Genomic DNA, 7500 nt, shown 5'->3' with positions numbered 1-7500 from the left:
AGCTGAAGCTCGCCGAAAACCATAGTCTCAGGTTCACTCCCCACTGGTGTACAGTTCACTGAGTCCCAGGTTCACCCCCCACGCGTTGCCTACTTTCCACTTCTTTGCCGCATATTGTCGGGTTTCGTACAAAAGTAATCCCCCCCCCCCCCCCCCCAATTTGTTATTGCTTTTTATAAAACCCAGAGTCCCAGGTTCACTCCCCACTGGTGTACACTTCCCTGAATCTCAGGTTCACCCCCCCCCCCCCCCCCCCCCCTTCAGCCTCTACACACACACACACACATACACACACACACACACACACACACACACGCTGCTGCCTACGTCCCATAACTTTGTCGGATATTGCCAGTGTCGTCGGGCTTTTTATTACGAAACCCGCTCAAACCCAGTCCCAGGTTCACTCCCCACTGTTGTACACTTCTCTGAGTCCGAGATTCACTCCCACAGCTGCCCTCTTCCCATAACTTTGTCGGGTTTCGGAAAAAAAAAACACCGTATTATAGTGCAAAACCACTATTCAGTGTCAGATACTGAATAGTGCAAAACCACTATTCAGTATCAGATACTGAATAGTACAAAGCCACTATTCAGTATCAGATACTGAATAGTGCTAGCCTTTTATTTATGTAGGAAAAGTATACGGAGAACATATTATTTAACTATAATATGATCAGAAAGTGGGAATCTAAGTTCATTAAAGTTTAAGATACGAAAGTCACTTTCCTCACTGAATACTTTCATCTTAAATCGAATTATAAAAGTTTATCTCAAAAATCAAAAATCACTATTAGATTTATAATAATATTAATGATGATTCTGATGATGGTGGTGATGATGGTAATAATGGTGATAATAATAATAATAATAATAATAATAATAATAATAATAATAATAATAATAATAATAATAATAATAATAATAATAATAATAATAATAATAATAATAATAATAATAATAATAATAATAATAATAATAATAATAATAATAATTGTTATGGTGTATTGTTATTATTGAGTTATTGCCCTTTGCAATAACTAATAATTTACTTCCATGAATAATACACTTAATTGCATTTAGTTATTTCTAAATAATGTTACAATTGAATATATTAATAGAATACATTATATTCGTATCATTAGTTAACTACATTTGTGCATTGACGTTATATTACATAACGTATATTTCTGTTTATGTATATTTTTATACTGCATGTTTAATATTACTAAGTCTGTAATATATTATGATTTAAAGTACTTGAATAAATAGTTACTTGATTGGCAACCAAGGAACGTCTTCCTTTCAGTTATTTTATGTACTGCGGTTGGTAGGTACATAACAGATTTATAGATTTATAATAATAGGCTATTGATGATGATTCTGATGATGGTGGTGATGATGGTAATAATAATAATAATAGTAGTACTGCAACTATTAGAATAATTCATTTGAGTTATTTTGCATAGTAGGCTTCGAGCCAAGATTTTATTGTATAGATGATTGGGTTCAAAATATAAATAAACTACATAATTATTTTTTTAACAGTTATTTATTATTATTAGTATCATTATTATTATTTATTTTTTGGAAAATTATTACTATTATTATTTTTTTATTATTATTATTATTATTTTTTTTTTGCATTTCGTTGACGATGACGATGTTTCTGTTCTTGTGTAGTGTTGGTGATGTTGATGTGGTGGTTGTGATTGTAGTGGTTGTGTTGAAGATGTAGTAGTTGTAGTGATGATGACATTAAGGATAATGATGATGATCTAAGGGTGGTGGCCGTTGCTGTAGTTTTGATAAGGATGTGGTAGCTGTGGTAATGGTGTTAATGATGATGATGTGATGGTGTGGTTGTAGTGTCGGTGGTAGCGCTGGTGACGAGGAGGATGAAGATCTAAAGGTGTTGGGGGGTTGCTATAGTTTTGATAACGTTGTGGAGGTTGATGTGGTAGTAGTAGTAGTAGTTGTAGCAGTAGTAGTAGTAGTAGTTGTAGCAGTAGTAGTAGTAGTAGTAGTAGTAGTAGTAGTAGTAGTAGTAGTAGTAGTAGTAGTAGTAGTAGTAGTAGTAATATTAATGACGTGGTGGTGGCTGTATTAGTAGAGATGGTTTATTGATGTTAACTTCTATTATTTGCAGTAGCACTGTTCGTGTGTGTGTATGTGTGTGTGTTTGTGTGTGTATGTGTGTGTGTTTGAGAGAGAGAGAGATTCCTGGAACTTTATAAAATATAACTGTAAAAAATACAATAAATGGGGACTGAACAATTTTCATTTAAATAATCTGACAAATAAGTTATAGACTTCAAGATGTGATCGATTGATCAAGTCGGAGAGGTGGGGACGGGGAAATTGGCATGGATTGAATTGGGGTAACAACATCAAAACAAAACACGATCCTGTCAATTTACAGACTTGAAGGAAAAGTTGAAACATTCAAAATCTCAATTCTAAGTCACACAAGATGTTTCAATGATCCATCCTCTTCTCTCCTTATCAAACTAATACACTCTCCTTCAATTTCAAGCCATTCGACAGCACGGCATTTTGAACAGAAAATGCAATGTCGTGTTCAGTGAGGGGGCAACGATTAATTTTCAGAGACGAGAGAGCACTTCAACTTCTGCGAATAGAGATTCCGCTGTAAAATCACTATTCGCAGTAATACTGCGCATGTGAATAAACACTTAATAGTAATAATAATAAGAAGAAGAAGAAGAAGAAGAAGAAGAAGAAGAAGAAGAAGAAGAAGAAGAAGAAGAAGAAGAAGAAGAAGAAGAAGAAGAAGAAGAAGAAGAAGAAGAAAAATAATAATAATGATAATAATAAGAAGACGAAGAAGAAAAAGAAAGAACAAGAACAAGAAGAACAAGAACAAGAAGAAGAATCAATAATAGAAGCAATAACACTGATAATATCAATGAGTACTTTATTCCGAAATAATATCATTTTGAGCGGGAGTAACAAGGAGCATTATTCACTACACATGATTAAAGCGCTTTAAAAAGGGTCCCTAGCCACTAGCAACACTTAACTTGTTGGACGAGACATGGCGCTGTTTGGCGATATTACAATTTTTTCCAAATAGATACAATGCTTTTTTCGTCCGGGTAGTCATTTTACACTGGAACAAAGAGCCTCTTATGAGGACTCAACTATGCGCCCCCAGAGTTGGACTCGAACCCAGGATCTTCCAAACTAAAGATAAGGGCCATACCACAATACCGCACAGCCGCACTTTTAATTGCCCCGTCGCTTCTGACTCTGATTGAGGCGCCGGGTTACACTTGATAAATATTTCAGTATAAGATCTGTTATATTAATTTACAAACTGACATAGGTCCATTTGGCGATTTTGATTGTTAGAGATCGAATGGTGGCAAATTATTTAGAAAACCTTTACACTGTGTAAGGAGTCTGTGTGTGTAGTTCGCCTAACCGGCAACCGTGTTGTTATTTCTCTCCCGAATTGTGTGATTTTTATTGATTTCTAAAACAAAAGTCTGGAATATTTTTATACAGTCGTTTTAATAAAGTTTTATTCTACATTGTGATATATATTTCTCGGAAATTCATAAGAGGATTTTTAGATAAATTAACATTTTAGTGGTGTAGATCCCATTGTTTGAAGTAGCTATTGTACTAGCCATTTATTGTTTACACTTACGTTACGATTTTTAGTCACGATGTGCCATATCTATTTTTATCCTTATTACGACAACATTTATTGGAATGACACAGAATCGTCTTGGTATCACGGTAACAATAATAGCAGTAATAGCCAGCGGCTACGACCAAGTCGTGGTGGTGTGCGGAAACGAAGAAAAATAAATATTCAAATAGGTCACAGACCACCGCCCTTTCATACTAATAGAGCACTCAAAGTACATAACACACAACGGTGCCCAAGGTCTCTGATCAACATACCAGTCAACGACACTCTCAACAACATGCCAATAGTAAACGACACATCAACATATCAACAAAACATAATGACAACACCTGATCATTTTGATGGGATGCATGACTTAAGTAAACATAATGAGAACGTGGCTTGTGAAAATAAGACAATAACAACAAAGGGGGGAAGAAGGGTCAATATGAGGCCAAATAAAATAAAAAGAATCAATCACCAAATCAACTCAAATCATAACACGCTTAATATAGCAAACAGGCAAACTAACAGTGACCGTAATGGTGAACCGAGAAACATGTTTAGAACTATGACCATAAACTTTCAAAGTATAATTCCAAAACTACCGGAATTTTGGAAATTGATATCAGACATAAAACCAGACATAATCATAGGTACTGAAACATGGCTACATTCGGAAATAAAGGACAGTGAAATATTTCCACCAGAGACATATTTCAACGTGTTCAGGAAAGACCGAGAAGATAGGTATGGTGGGGTGCTGGTTGCAACAACAACGAACCTCTCAATATTAAAGCTTGACATTCAAACAAAATCAGAATCGGTGATCGTAAATATCAAAACAGAACAAGGCCTACTCACTGTGGGTGCTATGTATAGAACACCTTCAAACTCAACTATGGAACAAATGACTGAGATAACACGCTGTATTGATAGCCTAGACCCGAAAAATGTACTCTGGTTAAGCGGAGACCTGAACCTACCTGATATCAATTGGGAACAAGAAAAAATAATCAGTTACCAATATCCTTCATTTATAAACCAAGCATTTATTAACAAATTGCAAGATTTTGGCCTGAGTCAAATAAACAAAAATCCAACAAGGGGTACAAATATCCTCGACTTATTTATCACAAATCGACCAAATTTAATTGTCAAGTGTACAACCATTCCAGGCATTAGTGACCATGACATCCTCATCACGGAAAGCACTATCAAAGCAAACAAAATCACACAAAATCACACCCTATTACTATTTGGGAAAAGGCAAATATCGCCGAAATGCGGACAGAAACACGTCTTTTTAGTGAAAACATAATTAAACAACATCTAGAAAGCACTGAGGATGTTTGGACTGCCATCAACGACCACCTAAACAAAATGATGACCAAACATGTACCAACGAAGAAAAGCTCAAGGAAATTTCACCAACCATGGATAAACACCACCGTCAAACGATTATCTAGACGGAAACAAAAGGCATGGAGCAGAGCGAGAAAGTCCAACAGTAAGAAAGACTGGTACAATTACGCCCGACTGAAAAAGAAACACAAAAAGAGAGTAGAAAGGCCTATCATAATCATGTTAAGGAACTTGTCAGTGAAGACTCAAACAAAAAGCTCTGGAAATTTATAAAAAGTAGGAGGTGCGATTCGGTTGGTATAGCGCCCCTTGAACATGGTCGTGTATTATACTCTGATGCAAAGGAAAAAGCAGACATACTTAATAACCAATTCTGCTCTGTTTTTGCTTCAAAAGCTCATACCAAAATTACCACTCAACAACTACAAGGCGAAGAAAACGATTCCAACACTATGGCCGAAATCAATGTGACAGTAGAGGGCGTTTCCAAACTCCTCGCCACTCTAGATCCAAAGAAAGAATGTGGCCCAGACAAAATACCATCCCGTCTCTTAAAGATATTGGGTAACGAATTTGCACCTGCCCTCACACATTTGTTCAAACTCTCTCTTGAAACGGGAGACATACCAATTGTTTGGAAGCACGCTCTTGTCCAACCCATCTACAAGAAAGGTGATAGAAGCAGGGCTCAAAACTACCGTCCAATTTCATTAACTTGCATTTGCTGCAAACTGTTGGAACATATAGTGAGATCCTCAATAACTGAATATCTCGAAACTAACAGTATTTTTTGTGATGAACAGCACGGATTTAGGAAGCACTACTCATGTCAAACTCAACTTTTATCATTAACACATGATCTGTCAGCTGCTATTGATAAAGGTGGTCAAATTGATCTAGTATTACTGGACTTTGCGAAGGCCTTCGACAAGGTTCCTCACCATCGGTTAATCCAGAAATTGTATGACGTTGGTATCAGGAACAAAACCTTACAATGGATTGCAACTTTTCTAGACAATCGCACCCAACAAGTTCTTGTCGACGGCGAGACTTCCACTATCGGATGGTGACATCGGGCGTACCTCAGGGCTCAGTCCTTGGGCCCGTCCTATTTTAGTGTACATAAATGATCTTCCACGAGGTATAAGGTCAAAAGTGCGCCTCTTTGCTGACGACACAGCATTATATAATCAGATAAGAACAACAGACGACTGCAAAACACTAAATGACGATCTAGCTAAATTACAAGAATGGGAAACAATAAATCAAATGGAATTTAACGTATCAAAGTGCAATGTTCTAACCATCTCAAATAAGAAAGCACCTATTACATTTGAATACCAACTTCATGGTCAAAACCTGGAACATGTAAAGACAGCAAAATACCTTGGCATTGAGTTTGCTAAAAACCTCAAATGGAATGACCACATATGTCACCTGGCTTCAAAGGCAAATCAAACAAGCGCTTACATCACCCGCAATTTAAAAAGATGCCCAATCACAACTCAAACCCTTGCTTTTAAAACTATTGTTAGACCAATTTTGGAGTATTGCAGCTCAATTTGGGACCCATATACAATGAAAAACATCGACACCTTAGAAAACATCCAAAGAAAAACAGCAAGACGCATCACAAACACATTCGATCCTTTCTCAAGTGCGTCTGAAATATCACAACGGATTGGCCTTGAACCTCTGGAAAAGAAAAGAAAGATAGATAAACTTAAATTGTTCCACAAGATCTACTACAAAAATTCGTGCCTTAAACTTCCAAACGACATCAAAGATATCGGCACAAGAAATACGAGGGGACACACAGCAAGAGTAACCATCCCAACATCAAAAACAGACGCCCACATGTATTCGTTTTTCCCTTCCACTGCCCGACTATGGAATAGCCCCCCAGCTGAAGTGGCTGAAAACGGTTGCCAACATGCCTTCACGCGATTGCTAGAGTTCACAACGTGACTTTTTAATCTATGTGTTTTTTTGTTTGTTTTTTTTTTTTTGTTTTTTTTTTAAATTAGTATTATGTGCAGAGTTTTAGCAAGTTTAAAATGTAAAACACTACAAACTGTGGAGTGATCTTCGACACTATTGGAGGTTTCCACAAGACGAAGAAGAAGAAGAAGAACTTCATCAATGTTACTTATATGAATTATGATGTGATGACAACATTAACCAGTTAAACTGCCGTACTATGAAAAGACATGCATTCGAAATTTTGACCAGAAATCTCGTAATTCAAATATCGATCGATTTAAATGACCCTCATCATGGCAAAAACTCTTAAACCTGGGATTTCGATGGGTCCCAGATTTGAGAGCTTTTGCCAGTGTGAGAGTGATTTAAATCGACTGTTATTTGAGGAAGTGTTTTTCTGGCCAATGTTTTAAATACGTGTCTTTCCAGAGTACAGAAGTTAACTGATTTAACTGGCGGAGAATAGAGAGAGATTAAATTAATTGATAAAA

At 36.4% G+C, this 7500-nt stretch overlaps 1 protein-coding gene across 2 annotated transcripts in view; it reads right to left on the bottom strand.

Moving 5' to 3' along the window:
- LOC144969988 (uncharacterized) overlaps positions 1-7500 on the bottom strand; it is a 39349-nt gene that overhangs the window by 4569 nt on the left and 27280 nt on the right. The gene's annotated exons all lie outside the window — the stretch shown is intronic.

This window comes from Berghia stephanieae, chromosome 4 (assembly GCF_034508935.2).
Source record: "Berghia stephanieae isolate SIO BIC M18660-M18661 chromosome 4, UCSD_Bste_1.3, whole genome shotgun sequence".
Taxonomy (NCBI): domain Eukaryota; kingdom Metazoa; phylum Mollusca; class Gastropoda; order Nudibranchia; family Aeolidiidae; genus Berghia; species Berghia stephanieae.
This window is presented reverse-complemented; position numbering and strand designations above follow the sequence as displayed.